Source organism: Eschrichtius robustus, chromosome 3 (genome assembly GCF_028021215.1).
Source record: "Eschrichtius robustus isolate mEscRob2 chromosome 3, mEscRob2.pri, whole genome shotgun sequence".
Taxonomy (NCBI): domain Eukaryota; kingdom Metazoa; phylum Chordata; class Mammalia; order Artiodactyla; family Eschrichtiidae; genus Eschrichtius; species Eschrichtius robustus.
This window is the reverse complement of record NC_090826.1, coordinates 36,741,499-36,761,579: the sequence shown is the minus strand read 5'-3', so window position 1 is coordinate 36,761,579 and position 20,081 is coordinate 36,741,499.

The following is a 20,081-nucleotide window of genomic DNA, read 5'->3' as shown; positions in this document are numbered from 1 at the left end:
TTTTACGAGGCTGATCTCTTCATTCTCTTAGGATTCCCCAAAGGAGGATATTCAGTTACCTCGTTCAGGAAGCCTTCCCTGACCCCAACCCCCAGCAAGCTGGTGTCTTCGTGTACATCTGGAGGTCACTGAGGGCAGCGACTACATCTTATTCATCTTAGTATCTCCAATGCCTAGGACATGCCTGCTCAATAAATGTTTGCTGAATGAATGAACACATAAATTGATCTATTAGTATACTGTACTCAAGCTCCGACCAAGACACAGAGGACCTAATGATCCCCCGCGTGCAGGTTTCTGGATCCAGGAAACAGAACAAATAAAGCAAGACTGGATACGGAGGTACACCTATTCCACAGGTAACACAGGGTAAATTTCTCTCTCTGACCCCTCCATCCTCGTTCTGAAGAATAACTCTCATTGAGTGAAAATCAATAAAAGTCATTTTAAGGGAAGTAGGTTTAGAAAAAGGTTCTGCAGGAGGAGAAAGGAGGAGGGGAACTTCAAGTTCGACCAATTTGGACTTTTTCTTATGAGAACTTGTAAGCTTCAAAAAACCTTTACAAAATAAAAGGTCTGCTTTTTTTCCACAATCCCTTTCAAAAGGACCCCCCCCTGCCCCGCACACACATACAAGCCAACAGTCTTTTTGAGATTCCCAGTTTTATAACCAAAAAGGAAAAAATAAATCCACAGCAGAAATAAGAACTCCTCCATTTCTCAGAATGATATCAACAGAAAACTTTCTGAAGTGGTTGCAGACAGGTCTCAGAGATATTCAACCAGTATCAATGATGAGATTGACCCAGCAATCAATCAACAAATATTTATTGACTACATACTATGGATAAGGCATTAGGATGATGTTTTAAAAGATGTTCAAAAAAAAACCCCAAAAAAACAAACAAAAAAAATACGATGCACTTCCTATCCTCTGAGAAGCTTATGGATTTGTGATGTTAAGTCATAATCAAAGAAAAGTGAAATAATATCCAACTCAATTGTAATGCAGATAAAATTTATCAAATAACACTGGCAGGTTGTCACAGGATTTTAAAAGCCAGAGAGACCATCAGGATTTGAGGTGTCCTGAAGTGTTTTGGGAGAAGGTGGGATTTAAGTAGGGCATTAAAGAGGTAGGATTTGAATATTGAAGAATGGAAAATATCACAAAAATAATGCCCATGGCCACCCCAATGTTCATTGCAGCACTGTTTACAATAGCCAGGTCATGGAAGCAACCTAAATACCCACTGACAGATGAATGGATAAAGAAGTTGTGGTACATATATGCAGTGGAATATTACTCAGCCATAAAAAGGAATGAAATTGAGTCATTTGTTGAGACGTGGATGGATCTAGAGACTGTCATACAGAGTGAAGTAAGTCAGAAAGAGAAAAACAAATATCGTATATTAACGCATGTATGTGGAACCTAGAAAAGTGGTACAGATGAGCCGGTTTGCAGGGCAGAAGTTGAGACACAGATGTAGAGAACAGACGTATGGTCACCAAGGGGGGAAAACAGCGGTGGGGTGGGGATGGTGGTGTGCTGAATTGGGCGATTGGGATTGACATGTATACACTGATGTGTATAAAATTGATGACTAATAAGAACCTGCAGTATAAAACAAACAAACAAACAAAACAACTAATGCTAAACTTTCATTGGGTTATTTGTATGGAAATATGTTAATATAAATGTTTCAGACATTACATGAAATTTCTAAAAAAAAAAATAATGCCCATGGCATTATTTGTCAAGAAACAATTTACTCATGATTGCACCACAAAGTATGTTTGCAATGGTAAGAGTTATTAAAATTTGAGATGGAAGTAGAGCGCCGCGGTTAAGAATGAGTGAAGAGGGGCTTCCCTGGTGGCGCAGTGGTTGAGAGTCTGCCTGCCAGTGCGGGGGACACGGATTCGAGCCCTGGTCTGGGAGGATCCCACGTGCCGCGGAGCAACTGGGCCCGTGGGCCACAATTACTGAGCCTGCGCGTCTGGAGCCTGTGCTCCGCAACAAGAGAGGCCGCAACGAGGAGAGGCCCGCGCACCGCAATGAGGAGTGGCCCCCGCTTGCCGCAACTAGAGAGGGCCCTCGCGCAGAAACGAAGACCCAACACAGCCATAAATAAATAAATAAATAAATAAATAAATAAATAAATAAATATTGTATAACTTTAAAAAAAAAAAATGAGTGAAGACAGATCTGAATTTGAACCCTGTTTCTACCACTTACTGATTACTCTCCAGTGTGGAAAGTTACTCTCCACTGTTCTTTAATGGTTCTTTTCCATTCAGTATTTAAATGTACTCAAGAAGCTCTCATAGGAAAGGAAAGGAAAAGAAAGATCCCCCTCAGTCCTTCATCCACATCTTTCTTCAGCTCTCACTTCTTTCTCCCCTCTCTCCTTCCCAAACTTATGGCAAGTGTTACCTACGTATTCTGCCTCTATTTTCTCACCTCCCACTTAGTCCTAAGCCCACTAATCTGGATTTTGTGCCTGCCATTTCTCAAAAACTGTTCTCAGTAAGATCATCCATTTTTATTTCTCATTTTACACGACCATTCCCTCTTTGAAACGCTTTCTTCCTTTGACTTCTGTGACATCACATGTTTCTGATTTTCTTCTTTCTTCTCTAGCTGCTTCCTCTTAACTGTCTTTGACAGATCTTTTATGCAACCATTAAATGTTTTGCACATTCTATTCTAATGTCTCTTCCCACTTGGAATTTTTCCTGAGGTAAATGCATTCACTCCCTTGGCTTTATTACCATTAATATACCTAAAACTCTCAAATCTGTAGCTCCAGACAAACATATGCAACTGCCTACATAAGTTCTCCACCTGAATATTTCACTGGTACTGCAAACTCAGCATATCAAAACCTGGACCTGTTATCTTCAGTCCCAAACCTGGTCCTTCTCTGATGTTCCGTAATTCAGTAAATAACAGAACCAGCTGTTTTGGGAGCCATCCTTGACCATTCCTTCTTTACCATTCATTACAAATCAATTACCAATTTTGTCATTATACTTTCTAGATATTTCTAAAAATCATCATTTTCTCCATTTCTACCACCATCATCTCTTGTCTAAGCTACTGCAACAGCCTCCTTCTAGAAAGAGCAAATCAGTTTACATTGCTTTCAATGCTTAAATTATGGCTGCCCATTGACCTGAGGTAAAGTTCACAGTCCTTAATATGGTCTGCAAGGTCTTATAAGTTCTGACCCCTGCCTACATTTCCAGCTTCATGCCATGTCCCTTTCCCCACTCCTCTTTCCTCTTCAGCCATATTGGTCTCTTCTCAGTGTTTTAATACCTCATACTCTCTCCACCTCAAGATCTTGCTCTCTTTCCCTCTCTTATCAATCTCTGCCCTTCACCTAACTACTCCTATTCATCTTTTCACATTTCAACTTAACTGTTATGGACTTGGTTGCAGAGTTGGTTAGTTCTCCCTTTATGTATTCACATGATGCCCCCTCTTTTTTTCCAATACTTCTCACTTTTATACTGTCTGCCTTACCTAATAGCCTATAAGTTTCAAGAGGACAAGGGTCATACCTGTCATGCTTATCAGTGTATTCCCTGTGCATAGCATAGTGTCTAGTAAATTGTAGTTAATGAAATATTAATTAATTCATATAATAAGCCACAGGTCAACTTCATCTTTATTTCTGCAAATCCTTCTTTGAACCACCCAAGCAGAGTTGATAACTTCCATGTCGACATCACCACTTTACCAAAAACAATACCTCTATGTTTGCACTTCACACACTAAATTGCAATTATTTAGTTGCATGTTTATTATTTAATGTGAGCCTTCTTGTATATCAGGATTGTATCTTATTTTTTTATCCCTAGCGCTTCACTTAGTCTCTGGAACAAAGTAAGTGCTCAATAAGTGTTTATAAAATTGAAGTTGACAATCTCTGCCAATTGGCTGGATATGAAGGAATATGGAAAGTCAAAGATAAACTCTGAAGTGTGGTCTAGCCTTCAACAGAAATGGAGAAGTTGGTAAAGGAGGGTGGTTTAGAAAATAAACATATGCAGTTCTGAACATAGGTACTGATAGCAGTGGTGACAGAGGGAAGAATTTACACTGAGTAAGGAGGTCAGTGAAACAACTGAGTCTTGAAAGGACAACATAAAGATATTTCCCAGGGTAGGAAGCAGTCTGCTGTAGCCAGGAGAGGGCTAATGAGTAGGATACCTTCGAATTTGCCTAGAACAGTCCCAGTTGACACTTGTTGTCGTAGCATAATAATTGATGGTTCCTGCCCCCTTACACTCTCAAAAGTGTCCAAATAAATTATATGGTCAGCCTACTAGAAGACCACATGAATTTGGAAAAGCTGAAGTAGTTCAGGGCAGGAACATTTAGGACAAGAGCATGGCAAGGGATTAGAGTGATTTCAAGGCGCAAATAGTGAAGGGAAGTACTGACCTGAGTAACACTTTTGATGAGGTAAAACTATGAAATGAAACAGCTAGCCACTCTTAAATAAGCGCTGTCACTTAACTCTTTCAAAACCCCTGATAGGTAGGCATTTTCATCTACATTTTATGGTTAAAATAATTGATGCTCAGATTAAGTAATCTGCTCACAAAGTTAGCTAAAACATAGCTAAAAAGTACAACATAGCTATAAAGTAAAACTAACTAACTAAATATAAGCAAAAAATTGAAAAAACAAGTCAAAGGGGGAAATATCTGGAAGTCACTGGAGGTCCCCTCTCTGATAACTTGCAAGCAGTTTGGGTAGAAAGGGAGAAAAAAGGCATCAATATGATACTTTCCCCATAATGCAGGGCAACCACTACTCTCAAGATCCTTCATTCTAACCTGTAAAATCAGTGCCCATTATGTTCTGGAGTAGTGATCTTTATTGCAAGGCACCCGGCTTTTCCCAGGAGAGAAGTAATTCCAAGAAGTAACTTCAGTGAAATTGGAAAATAGACCCTTCCACAGTGGGACACATCTGGCTTCAAAACAAGCTTGTAGGTAGAGAAAAATCAAATATTCAGGAGCAAATGGAAGTTAATCTTTTTTTTTTTACCATGACCAAGTGGAATTTATTCCAGGTATTCAAGACTAGTTCAACATTTTAAAAACAATCAATGCAAACCACCTATCAATAAGCTAAAGTATAAAAATTACATGATGAGATTAACTGATGCAGAAAAAATCCATTTGATGAAATTTAGTACCCATTTATGATAAAAATAGGAATAGAGGGGAATTGCCTCAACTTTCTAAGAGCATCCACAAAAAACCTAGAGCTAACATTACTATTATTATTATTTTTTATACAGCAGGTTCTTATTCGTCATCAGTTTTATACACATCAGTGTATACATGTCAATCCCAATCGCCCAATTAATCACACCACCACTCCCAATCCCCTGCCGCTTTCCCCCCTTGGTGTCCATATGTTTGTTCTCTACATCTGTGTCTCAATTTCTGCCCTGCAAACTGGTTCATCTGTACCATTTTTCTAGGTTCTACATATATGCATTAATATATGATATTTGTTTTTCTCTTTCTGACTTACTTCACTCTGTCTGACAGTCTCTAGATCCATCCACGTCTCAGCAAAAGACCCAATTTTGTTCCTTTTTATGGCTGAGTAATATTCCATTGTATATATGTACCACATCTTCTTTATCCATTCATCTGTCAATGGGCATTTAGGCCGCTTCCATGACCTGGTTATTGTAAATAGGGCTGCAGTGAACATTGGAGGGCATGTGTCTTTTTGAATTATGGTTTTCTTTGGGTATATGCCCAGTAGTGGGATTGCTGGATCATATGGTAATTCTATTTTTAGTTTTTTAAGGAACCTCCATACTGTTCTCCATAGTGGCTGCATCAATTTACATTCCCACCAACAGTGCAAGAGGGTTCCCTTTTCTCCCCACCCTCTCCAGCATTTGTTGTTTGTAGATTTTCTGATGATGCCCATTCTAACTGGTGTGAGGTGATACCTCATTGTAGTTTTGATTTGCATTTCTCTAGTAATTAGTGATGTTGAGCAGCTTTTCATGTGCTTCTTGGCCATCTGTATGTCTTCTTTGGAGAAATGTCTATTTAGGTCTTCTGCCCATTTTTGGATTGGGTTGTTTGTCTTTTTAATATTGAGCTGCATGAGCTGTTTATATATTTTGGAGATTAATCCTTCGTCTGTTGATTCGTTTGCAAATACTTTCTCCCATTCTGAGGGTTGTCTTTTCATCTTGTTTATGGTTTCCTTTGCTGTGCAAAAGCTTTGAAGTTTCATTAGGTCCCATTTGTTTATTTTTGTTTTTATTTCCATTACTCTAGGAGGTGGATCAAAAAAGATCTTGCTGTGATTTATGTCCAAGAGTGTTCTTCCTATGTTTTCCTCTGAGAGTTTTATAGTGTCTGGTCTTACATTTAGGTCTTGAATCCATTTTGAGTTTATTTTTGTGTATGGTGTTAGAGAGTGTTCTAATTTCATTCTTTTACATGTAGCTGTCCAGTTTTCTGAGCACCACTTATTGAAGAGACTGTCTTTTCTCCATTGTATATCCTTGCCTCCTTTGTCATAGATTAGTTGACCATAGGTGTGTGGGTTTATCTCTGGGTTTTCTATGCTGTTCCATTGAGCTATATTTCTGTTTTTGTGCCAGTACCATATTGTCTTGATTACTGTAGCTTTGTAGTATCATCTGAAGTCAGGGAGTCTGATTCCTCCAGCTCTGCTTTTTTCCCTCAAGACTGCTTTGGCTATTCGGGGTCTTTTGGGTCTCCATACAAATTTTAAGATTTTTTTGTTCTAGTTCTGTAAAAAATGCCATTGGTAATTTGATAGCGATTGCACTGAATCTGTAGATTGCTTTGGATAGTATAGTCATTTTCACAAAATTGATTCTTCCAATCCAAGAACATGATATACCTCTCCATCTGTTGGTATCATCCTTAATTTCTTTCATCAGTGTCTTATAGCTTTCTGCATACAGGTCTTTTGTCTCCCTAGGTAGATTTATTCCTAGGTATTTTATTCTTTTTGTTGCAGTGGTAAATGGGAGTGTTTCCTTAATTTCTCTTTCAGATTTTTCATCATTAGTATATAGGAATGCAAGAGAGTTCTGTGCATTAATTTTGTATTCTGCAACTTTACCAAATTCATTGATTAGCTCTAGTAGTTTTCTGGTGGCATCTTTAGGATTCTCTATGTATAGTATCATGTCATCTGCAAACAGTGACAGTTTTACTTCTTCTTTTCCAATTTGTATTCCTTTTATTTCTTTTTCTTCTCTGATTGCCATGGCTAGGACTTCCAAAACTATGTTGAATAAGAGTGGTGAGAGTGGACATCCTTGTCTTGTTCCTGATCTTAGAGGAAATGCTTTCAGTTTTTCACCATTGAGAATGATGTTGGCTGTGGGTTTGTCGTATATGGCCTTTATTATGTTGAGGTAGGTTCCCTCTATGCCCACTTTCTGGAGAGTTTTTATCATAAATGGGTGTTGAATTTTGTCAAAAGCGTCTTCTGCATCTATTGAGATGATCGTATGGTTTCTATTCTTCAGTTTGTTAATATGCTGTATCACATTCATTGATTTGTGTATATTGAAGAATCCTTGCATCCCTGGGATAAATCCCACTTGATCATGGTGTATGATCCTTTTAATGTGTTGTTGGATTCTGTTTGCTAGTATTTTGTTGAGGATTTTTGCATCTATATTCATCAGTGATATTGGTCTGTAATTTTCTTTTTTTGTAGTATCTTTGTCTGGTTTGGATATCAGGGTGATGGTGGCCTCCTAGAATGAGTTTAGGAGTGTTCCTTCCTCTGCAATTTTTTGGAAGAGTTTGAGAAGGATGGGTGTTAGCTCTTCTCTAAACGTTTGATAGAATTCACCTGTGAAGCCATCTGGTCCTGGACTTTTGTTTGTTGGAAGATTTTTCATCTCAGTTTCAATTTCATTACTTGTGATTGGTCTGTTCATATTTTCTATTTCTTCCAGGTTCAGTATTGGAAGGTTATACCTTTCTAAGAATTTGTCCATTTCTTCCAGGTTGTCCATTTTATTGGCATCGAGTTGCTTGTAGTAGTCTCTTAGGATGCTTTGTATTTCTGCAGTGTCTGTTGTAACTTTTCCTTTTTCCTTTTTAATTTTATTGATTTGAATCCTGTCCCTCTTTTTTGTGATGAGTCTGGCTAATGTTTTATCAATTTTGTTTATCTTCTCAAAGAACCAGCTTTTAGTTTTATTGATCTTTGTTATTGTTTTCTTTGTTTCTATTTCATTTATTTCTGCTCTGATCTTTATGATTTCTTTCCTTCTGCTAACTTTGGGTTTTGTTTGTTGTTCTTCTTTCCCTAGTTCCTTTAGGTGTAGGTTAGATTGTTTATGTGAGATGTTTCTTGGTTCTTGAGGTAGGCTTGTATAGCTATAAACTTCCCTCTTAGAACTGCTTTTGCTGCATCCCATAGCTTTTGGATCATTGTGTTTTCACTGTCATTTGTCTCTAGGTATTTTTTGATTTCTTCTTTGATTTCTTCAGTGATCTCTTGGTTATTTAGTAACATATTGTTTAGCCTCCATGTGTTCGTGTTCTTTATGTTTTTTCCCCTGTAATTCACTTCTAATCTCATAGCGTTGTGGTCAGAGAAGATGCTTGATATGATTTCAATTTTCTTAAATTTACTGAGGCTTGATTTGCTTCCCGTACTTGGGTGGCTATTTCCTTTCCCATGTTAGAGAAGTTTTTGACTATAATCTCTTCAAATATTTTCTCGGGTCCTTTCTCTCTCTCTTCTCCTTCTGGGACCCCTATAATGAGAATGTTGTTGCATTTAATGTTGTCCCAGAGGTCTCTTAGTCTGTCTTCATTTCTTTTCACTCTTTTTTCTTTATTCTGTTCCACAGCAGTGAATTCCACCATTCTGTCTTCCAGGTCACTTATCCGTTCTTCTGCCTCAGTTATTCTGCTATTGATTCCTTCTAGTGTATTTTTCATTTCAGTTATTGTATTGTTCATCTCTGTTTGCTTGTTCTTTAATTCTTCTAGGTCTTTGTTAAACATTTCTTGCATCTTCTTGATCTTTGCTTCCATTCTTTTTCCGAGGTCCTGGATCATCTTCACTAACATTATTCTGAATTCTTTTTCTGGAAGGTTGCCTATTTCCACTTCATTTAGTTCTTTTTCTGGGGTTTTATCTTGTTCTTTCATCTGGTACATAGCCCTCTGCCTTTTCATCTTTTCTATCTTTCTGTGAATGTGGTTTTTGTTCCACAGGCTGCAGGATTGCAGTTCTTCTTGCTTCTGCTGTCTGCCCAAATGGAAGTTAATCTTGGCTAAAATGGATGTCAGATAAGACATCATTGCCATGAACACAAGAGCAGGAAAAGGATGACCTAAGGAGAGCCTGGAAATGTGTGTGTAGAAGTGAAAGCTATTCCAAAAGTGGAATAGAAGCTAAGCAGTGGAGTGACACGATGGAGGACTGTGCAGAAGAGCCATGCAAGACAAAAGAATATAAACATTTCAAGAGTGACTTCTCTGGTGGTGCAGTGGTTAAGAATCCGCCTGCCAATACAGGGGACACAGGTTCGAGCCCTGGTCCAGGAAGACCCCACATACCTCGGAGCGGCTAAGCCCATGTGCCACAACTACTGAGCCTGAGTGCCACAACTACTGATGTGAAGCCCATGCTCCTAGAGCCTGTGCTCTGCAACAAGAGAAGCCACAGCAATGAGAAGCCCGTGCACCACAATGAAGAGTAGTGTCCGCTCACCGCAACTAGAGAAAGCCCACGCGCAGCAACAAAGACCCAATGCAGCCAAAAATAAATAAATTAATACATAAATAAATAAATTTATTTAAAAAACATTTCATGAGCATGACTTAAAGGTTCTAAGTTGGAAAATGAATTGACACTTGTGATGATTCCTTCAAAGTGAGTGAAAATTGCATTTTAGTAGTAAATATTCTTCAATCTTTCCCAAGAGCTAAATAAGGTGCTCTTTACTATGCAATAATAGTAGTTTTGCTTCTTACTGCCTCCCTCATTGAGTGATGCCTAATAAGCAATTATGCTTTAGCTCTGCAGTATCTTTTCCCACCCTTTCTTTTGAAGACTAGAAGGAGATGAAGGCAACAGCACATATGTAGTTTGAATTTCACTTCATGGCAATCAATTTTAAGACGACCTTTGCAAAAATGGTTTGCATTTAAGAATGCTTTTGGTCCGTTTGCCTTTCCATGGGACAATACAGCCCAGTGAAAAGAACAAGTACTGTGAGCCAGGAAAGCAAGACTTTGACTAGCTGCGGAACTTCGGCAAATCATATACTTTCTCTGTTATTCGTTTAGTCTTTTTTTTCTACCTGTATTGCAGGGGGCTTTTGGTGACAAATTCTACACAAAAGTAAAGTAGGTATTACTGCGGAACACCTTTTAAGTATTAAATCCATTTAAAAGTCACTGTAAAAGCAGTAACTAATTACACTTTCCTCATTTCTTCTATTTTTTGTAAGAATCTAACGTTTTATTGAATAAAGACTTGGGGACCTTAAGAGTTTGAAGAAATGCCAGAGGTCAAGTTAAATTTTGTATTTAAGAAGTAATTCAAATTAAATGGCCTCTTCAATTACGTATTAGTCAAATAATAAACAAACATTTGCTCAGTGCTTACTGTGTGTCAGGAATTATGTTAGGTTATATGGGAGAGTGCTACAAAGTGCTATATCTCATCTAATCAAAGATAGTTTGGATTATAAGCAGCATCCCAATGTCAGAGCTGTTAAAATGTGGAAAAATATGTGTCTTAGAAGTGATTATATGTGGGTAGAAAACGAAGAGCTTCCACAGTGAGAAAATAATGGAATATACCCATAAAAAGCTCCGAGTGTTAGAGACAAAAGGATCTCAGAAGTTCAGTGGAGCAAGAGGTCGCAAGGAGCCTCACTGTGTATAATTCTGGCCTGGTTCTGCTAATGTATTTCCTGTTGATTCTATAAGGCACTGGAAAGAAAAGAATAAATTAAAAATTAAGCTTTATACTTTCCCTCCTAAAATGTGACAACTTAAATTTTTTTAATAATTAATTAATTTATTTATTTATTTATTTAGGGCTGCGTTGGGTCTTTGTTGCTGCGTGCGGGCTTTCTCTAGTTGCGGTGAGCGGAGGCTACTCTTTGTTGTGGTGCGCGGGTTTCTCACTGCCGTGGCTTCTCTTGTTTCAGAGTACAGGCTCTAGGTATGCAGGCTTCAGTAGTTGTGGCACACGGGCTCTAGAGCACAGGCTCAGTAGTTGTGGCGCACGGGTTTAGTTGCTCCATGGCATGTGGGATCTTCCCAGAGCAGAGCTTGAACCCGTGTCCCCTGCATTGGCAGGCAGATTCTTAACCACTGCACCACCAGGGAAGTCCCTAAATGTGACAACTTTAAGTTTTGTTAAGACTTCTGAACCCCATCATTACACCAACTGGAAACCATGATTTCTCTTATGTTGGAAAATTTAACTTAACCCCCCAAATTTTGTAAATTAAAAATTAAGCAAATACATAATATGCTAAAATAAGAATGAAATTTGGGGGAAATGGCCCAAATCATTTAAAATTTGAACCTGCAAGAGCAAGTGTAAATATTTTTTTTTAATTTTTATTTATTTTTTTTTTTATTTTTGGCTGTGTTGGGTCTTCGTTTCTGTGCGAGGGCTTTCTTTAGTCGCAGCAAGCGGGGGCCACTCTTCATTGCGGTGTGCGGGCCTCTCACTGTCACGGCCTCTCTTGTTGCGGAGCACAAGCTCCAGACGCGCAGGCTCAGTAGTTGTGGCTCACGGGCCTAGTTGCTCCACGGCATGTGGGATCTTCCCAGACCAGGGCTAGAACCCGTGTCCCCTGCATTGGCAGGCAGATTCTCAACCGCTGCACCACCAGGGAAGCCCGCAAGTGTAAATATTTTGAAATAATAGTTTAGGTATCATTTCTGTACGTGGAGAATGAAAATAAAAATTGTGCTCTAATGGAAGTTCTAAATCTATAGCTGCACCTGGAGATCTATGCTCAATTCCTGGGCTACTACTAAGTCCCTCATTCCACACATCCAATCCCAAGCTACAAGAACCAAGACCTCCAACACCTTATTAAACAGGACACCAGTGGATACTGAACTTAAGAATTTAATCTTCTTAGGACAACTGTTCACCCCTCCCCTTAAAGAACCTTGAACTTCAAGCTTCTTTGCTCCCACTACTGTCCTGTGCTGCATCTGCTGTGACTAATCATACCTCTGCATCAAAACATATACTTGCAGAACATTCCAGACCACAGTTGACTTTTATTAAGCCCTTGTGTCCACTGTTTTCCATGGGTCAGTTGTAACTGAACCTGCCAAGCTTCATTCCTATTGTCATAGGTCAAAGCACCAAATATAAGTATCTGCTCCCCTCCTAAATTTGTCCTCTATGGAACTGTCATTCCTAAAATGCTCTATACTTCCCTAAGCCTAATCAAATCGCTTTCTTTTCCCTGCCAAAACTTTCCATTAGCCCTCTGGAAATTCCAACTCCTCTATGCCTTCAATCACTTCTTTGAATGTTCCTTCTGCTTCTTGCCTTATCTAAACCTGGCTCTCTTTTTGCTACTTTCCCTGCAACTCCCTCCAGTAAAGTCTGCTCATATTCTCATACCTATGTAGTGTTGGGAGAGGAGAATACTCCTCAGTGGTACTCAGAGTCCACTGCTTCTCCACCCTTCAGTAAAAACCCCTGCTACCTTCACCTTGATCGGTCATTGTAGTCTACTTCAGATAGTGACAAATACTTTGAAGACATAAAACAAGGTGCTTCGATGGAGTAACTAGAGCATGGATATCCTTAGAAAGGGTAATCAGAGGAAACCTCTCTGAGGAGGTGACACTAGAATTGGGATTTGTTTTTGCCTAAGAGCTACAGTTTGAGGGTGGACTAGGGTAGTCTATCTACATATCTGTAGCCTGAGAACATACAGTGAGGGTGAGGGATGCTTAGCTGCTATGACTGCTAAGTATTTTCTTTTCTCTTTTAGAAATTATTATTTTTATTGAAGTATAGTTGATGTACAATATTATATAAGTTTCAAGTATACAATGTAGTGATTCACAATTTTTAAAAGTTATATTCCATTTATAGTTATTATAAAATATTATCTATTAACCTCAGTATTTTATAAAACACTCTTATGGTAATTCTAAACCAAAGCAATAAAATATAAAAAAGAAACAAGAGGCATCCACTTACCAATTGTCTTAGAATTCTGATTGGCCTTGTTTGTGTATGGGCCCACTCCTTGAACTAAATAATGTTGGATAGGTTTCATGAAGGAATTCCTCCACAATATCACCATGATAAATGTATAATTATAACATGGCAAATAAAAAAGAAAAAGAGACAAAGAAAGAAAGGAACATGGCATGCAAAAAATAAAGAATGCACGGTTGAGGAAAATATAACCAGGGGAAAAGAAAATTGTCCATGAATGGTTCATGCTACAGAAGAAATTTCTAAAAGCATGGATTAAGTAAAAGAACCCAAAGACAACATGATAAAACAATAGAATGAGATGAAAAGAGATATTATAGAGCAGAGAAAATGAATTAGAGACTCAATGAACACTTGCATAACTTATAAATTAAGTAAAACAACAGAGAACAAAATGATTCTTTGTTTAATATTAGTGAATCAGAGAAAAAAGCCAATTTTCTAAAAAATTTGAGAGAAGATTTAAAAAAATATGGAAGACACATAAAGATGATCCAACCTAAGGAAAATTGATGTTCTCAGAGAATGCAACAAATTAAAAAGAAAAGCTGTTTTAATGTATAACAGAAGAAATTTTTCCTGTTATGAACTATGGAGAACTGAATCTACTCATTAAAAGGACATACTGTGTTCCAAAAAAAACCGATTGTGAGCAACTGAAACCAAGATATATCTTGATTAAGTCCTTCAGTTTTCAGGAGGAAGAAGGAATTACTCAGTCATTTAGGCAGAAAAAGCAGGTCACTTAAAAGAAGGAAGAATCAGGCTGGTCTCAGACTTCTCCACCAGATTCTGTGGCTGCAAAGTGTCTAGGGAAATAAAGTGAGCCCAAGAATATTACATCTGGTCAACTTGTCATTTAAGTAAACAAGCTGAAGACAGACATTTTCAAACAAGCAAGAACTTAGGGAATAAAGAATATATGATGCCTTCCTGAAAAGGAAAACAAAAACAAAACAAAAACTTAAGATGAAATCAGACCAATCAAGAGATGAATGAAAATGCTGGGGTAAAAGAGCTAAAGCAACACTCAACATCAGAAAAACAATAGAGCCGTGAATTTAGGTTCTGAGGGGAAAAAAATGCAAACGATTCTTAGCCAAGTTGTCTTTCAAGTATAATAACAAGAGTCACATTTTAATACATACTTCCAAATGATCCTCCAAAAGAAGCTCTACCAAGGGATATCCCATTAACAGTATTTTGAGAATATCTGTTTCTGCACACCCTCATCAATTGCATTAAAGACACTACCAAGTTTTCAATTAAATAGCTGTGATACACCCCTCTAATGTATCTTTTAAAAATTATATTATGACCTATATGGGAAAAGAATCTAAAAAAGAGTAGACATATGTATATGTACAACTGATTCACTTTGCTGTACAGCAGAAACTAACACAACATTTTAAATCAACTATACTCTGATAAAAATTAAAGGGGCTTCCCTGGTGGTGCAGTGGTTGAGAATCCGCCAGCTGATGCAGGGGACACCGGTTCGAGCCCCGACCCGGGAAGATCCCACATGCCGCGGAGCAACTAAGCCTGTGCGCCACAACTACTGAGCCTGCGCTCTAGAGGCCGCGAGCCACAACTACTGAGCCTGCGTGCCACAGCTACTGAAGCCCCCGTGCTGAGAGCCCGTGCTCTGCAACAAGAGGAGCCATCGCAATGAGAAGCCCGCGCACTGCAACGAAGAGAAGCGCCCCTTGCCGCAACTAGAGAAAGCCTGTGTGCAGCAATGAAGACCCAACGCAGCCAAAAATAAATAAATTAAATAAATAAAATTTTAAAAATTCTTTAAAAATTAAAAAAAAAAGATTATGTAACTACGTGTGGCAATGGGTGTTTACTAGACTTATTGTGGTGATCATTTTACAATATATACAAATATCAAATTATTATGTTGCACATCTGAGGCTGTTATATGCCAATTATACCTCAATTTTTAAAAATAGACTAAATAACTATGTTCACATATTATTAAAAAATTATATCAATCTTACGGAAGGGGAGTATCACTGCTTTTTAAATTTCATTTCCTTAGTTAAAAGTGAGCTTGAACCATTTTCAACTACGTGTGAAACATATTGATATTGGACATATTTTCTGTGATTTTCCTAATTCATATCCTTTGCTCATTTTTTTATTGGATTATCTTTTCCTTATTCATTAGGTTCTCTTCATATTTTGTGGGTATTCATCCTTTATTTCTTGTATATGTTGCAAATATGTAATCCCAGTCTATAATGCCTTTCGAATTATAGTTTTTCTTTGTATAGAAGTTTGAATTTTTTTCCTTAGTTAAATTTTTTCCTTTACAGCTTCTAGATGCTATACTTAAAAGGGACATTTCAACCACACAGTTTAAAAAATGTTCTGCTCTATTTTCTCCTGGTCTGTAAGTTTCATCTTTTCCACTTAGATCTTTACCTAATTATCAGCTTCACATAAACTAAGATTACCAAACTTTGATTATCAGACTCACATAAACAATGGAGATATAATTTTCCATTGACCAGAATGCTTGAACCCCTAACAGAGGCCTCCATCTCCATCTGGATGTACTTGGGAAGCAGAATTAGTAAACCAGTGCCCTGATTGTACTCCCAGAACTAGTACAGTTGACCCTTGAACAACATGGGTTTGAACTGCACGGGTCCACTTACATGCAGATTTTGTTCACTAGTAAATACTATAGGATCCACGGTTGGTTAAATCTGTGGAACCTCGGATATGGAAGAACCATGTAGTTGGAGGGCCAGCTATGTTATATACAGGTTTTCAACTGCATGGAGGGTCGGTACTCCAGACCCCTGTGTTGTTCAAGGGTCAACTGTAATTAAAAGACAGGGATATTTCATCCAGGAGGTCAAAGATGAGAAGAATGCTGGGTATATTACCTAGGGAAGTAGAAGGTACAATGGAGCAGGACCTCTCCTGGTGGAGGAAGTAGCAGCCCTGAAGACAAATGATTGAAGTGCTCAGGTTCCCCTGTGTCCAGTAACTTTCTCCCATGGACTTTGCTGGATGCATTCAGCTAAAGTTTAATAAACTCTGGCTTTCCTCTCTTTCCTCTATTGTAGACCATACTGAAGGTTTCTTTCCTTAGATGTGTTAATACCACTGATTAGTTGTCTAGTAACTGTTCCCAAGGGCCTAGGAGACCTTGGGTTCCTTTCATCACCTGCTGATTAAGTTAAATTCTCTCAAGGGCGACCTGATTTTCCTTACTTGTAAGTTCTAAGTACTAACTACAACAGTTTTATCTGGAAGAGAAGTCTAACAAAGAAAAATTATTGAACAATATGAGACAGTATATAACAGATAGAGAATTGTCTAGGACAAGAGAATTATGGAAGGTGTGTAAGCATGGAAATGAGTGATGAAAGTGATGAGGAGGACTGGTTTGTCGGTCACATGAAAAGGGAAGCTGGAGCCAGGGAACTGTGGGGGAAAATGAAGGCAGGGAGACTAGACAGAGAGCTGTTGCAGGAATCCAGACAAGGTCAGCTCCAAATTCTGGACCACAGGGTCTATGCCAAATTAGACAAATACCATATGAGATCACTTATATATGGAATCTAAAATATGACCCAAATGAACTTATCTACGAAACAGAAATAGACTCACAGACATAGAGAACAAACTTGTGGTTGCCAAGGGGGAGGCAGGTGAGGGAGGGATGGATTGGGAGTTGGGAATAGCAGATGCAAACTATTATACATGGAATGGATAAACAACAAGGTCCTACTGTAGAGCACAGGGAACTATATTCAATATCCTGTAATAAACCATAATGGAAAAGAATATGAAAAAGAACATATATATGTATAATTGAATCACTTTGCTGTATAGCAGAAATCAACACGGCATTGTAAATCAACTATACTTCCATGAAATAAATTTAAAAAAAATGTTGGCCAAAATATTGTTTCTCCTATTAATTTGTTAATCCTCTTAATTTGGTTTAGCTATATCTTTCTTTGTAATAATGTCAACCATTTATCAAGGGCTCACAATGTGACAGACATTTAAACATTTTTATATAATCCCTAAAACAACCCTATAATGATTTACAGGTAATCAAAGCAAAGGTCAGAGAGTTTTGAGACACTTGTATGAGATTTCATAGATAGAAAATGACTGTCCAGATGCTAAATACATATCACAAATTAAGAGAAATGAAGTTTTATCTTATCACTGTTCTGAAAAACAATAATTATTTTTGACAAAACCTGAGCCACAGACAAGCTAAAATAGTGATCTCCAAATTTTTTAACCATGCATACTTATTAGGAAAAATGCACACACACCCTCAATATATGTATATTTATATATTTCTAAATTACTAGTCTTGGCTAATATCTCACGGTACAATAGGGCAGAATTTGTTATAATTATGTAAACCCGTATTTCACATACTCTTCTACTCTTCTAAATAATTTTTTAAAGTTTTTGCTGCTTTCTTGTCAGATCTGATAAGCTTGTAATTGTTTTTGTCCGATAATCTGACTAAGAACTCCTACTAGGAATAGAAATGATTGCTTGGGCCTGCATTTTTTTGGTATTATTTAAAAGTCATGTTTTCTTTGCAGGAATCTTTTAAAACCATCTGTCCATTCTATGAAGATGTTTAACTAAAGCTAACTAATATAATCAGTAAATCCCTTAGGTGGGCACATGTTAACTGCAATATGTCATAAGCACCCCGTCAACCCCATATTGTTGAATTCCCCATCTCCCCTCAGGATACATCATGTCCCCTACATGACAGGTGACCAAGTGACTCACCAAGTGAGGGTGCCTGTCTCAATGTGTATGTCAAATATCAGCAAAGCCCAAATTTCTTTCTTCTTTACATAAAAAATACATATAAACTGTAGTTCAAGTATTTTCTTTCTGACCTTGAAGACCCATAGAACAGAAGGTTCCTCAAGTAACAAGGTCAGAAGTTTTCTAGTCGGCTTTCTGAGTCTCAATCCAGAGTCTGCCTGAAAATGAGGTTCCAAGGAAGAAACATGTGTATCTGGGACTCTTTGTTCACCTCATGGTGGATGAGCCTACTCTGCCTAGAGCATGGGGAGGAGGGGAACTGGGCCTGGTCATCTTAATTTGAAGGTTCCAGAGCCCAGAAGAGTGGTAGCAAAACCCTAGAACTGAGCTCTGCTCCATCATTTTCCTGGTGGCCACCACAAGAAGACATGGAATTTCAAATGGGCCTTTTGATGGAGGAGGTTTTTAAGAGAAACTTGTCAGACCCCCTTGTTTCATTGAAGAGGGAGATGTGGGACGAAGTGCCCAATGTCCCCCAAACCTGTGGGCCTGGGGCTTTGTGTGACCTAAAGGGGAGAAGTCTCCTTGCCTGCCAGGCTTATCTTATCTCCATCATGTTACAACTTTGGGTTAGGGCCAGGAACCTGGGGATTAGCCCATTCGCAGCACAGGGCAGAGGCAAGCCAGGGGTGCAGGGCCACCTGCCCACCGCACAGACATCCCGCCTCTACCTTCCACCTCCACTGCACACCCTGTGCTCCAAAAGGCAAGAGAATACCACATTCTCCTTACTACTCATAGGTGAAACATCTAGACCAGTTAATGGGGGTGTCAGGCAGTCCCCACCACTTAATACCCAACAAAAGGTTGAGGCCCTCCCATCACCTGGAGCCCAGCCACTCCCTCCCATGACCCTTTGGAGGTGGAATTCTCTGGACTTTACCAGGAGTCTCCTCAGCACCCCACCGCACATACCACTCCTAGCCTAAATCTCAACTCCCTCTCCTCACCTCCCCTTCACTTTGAATGACTTAGGAATTTACTTCCCAATACCCACTTTGGGTGCTACAGGCATCCTAGGCCCTCCCAAGTCTCTTGCCAATAAGTAATAGCTAACCCTTAATGAACACTTACTATATGCTAAATGCTTCAAATGGATTAACTCCTTTAATCCTCACAGCAAGTCCCAGAGGTAGATACTATAGTTACCCACGTTTTATAGATGAGGAAACAACCACAGAGAAGCTAAAGCACGTGCCTGAGTTCACCTAACTGGTTAATGGCGAAGCTAGAATTTGAACTCAAGCAATCCAGCTCCAGAGTTCTGTTCTTAGCCACTGTGCTGTGCATTAAGATACACTTTATATAGAAAATGGATGTTTTCTCCACTTGTGTAAAGTATGACTGAAAGCACGTTAAGAAATAGCGTTGCTCTGTACCATACAAGTTATACAAATGCAGCTTCAAGGTAAGTCCCCCCAGCTGCCTTCCAGCCAAACTGCCGCTGCCCCAGAGACCTTCCTATGTAGAAATTCTGGAACTGCTGCTGCAGTGCCCTTCATTCTGCTCCTTCTTGAGACCCTTGATATCCCTGTGGACACCTTCATTGGTGGTCCTGTCTGCTCTCAATGATATTCCTTTCCACTCCTCGAGGGAACACCTGCAGTGCTCACTAGCTGAATGTTTACTCCTCCTTCTGGAAGGAAGATGAAAGTGAACAAGGAGAGCTGGGTACACAGCCATCCATCAAGGGGGCTTTTGATCTCTCTGCCCGGGAAGCAGATTTCACACCCAGGCCAACCGCAACAAGTTTTCCTAGTGAAGTGTCCTGTGATATCCCATCCAGTGTGCAATTGAATCTGCACGGAGGTGAGTCCCCTCATGCCATGCCCCCCTGAGGGCCCTGGGTTTGCTGCAGCGTGGGTGCAGGGAACATTCTGCAAACGACAGGACATGACGTCAACTCCTGTAGAGGTTGGGGGGCCATCAGGCCTCACACTCCAAGCTCCTGCTATGC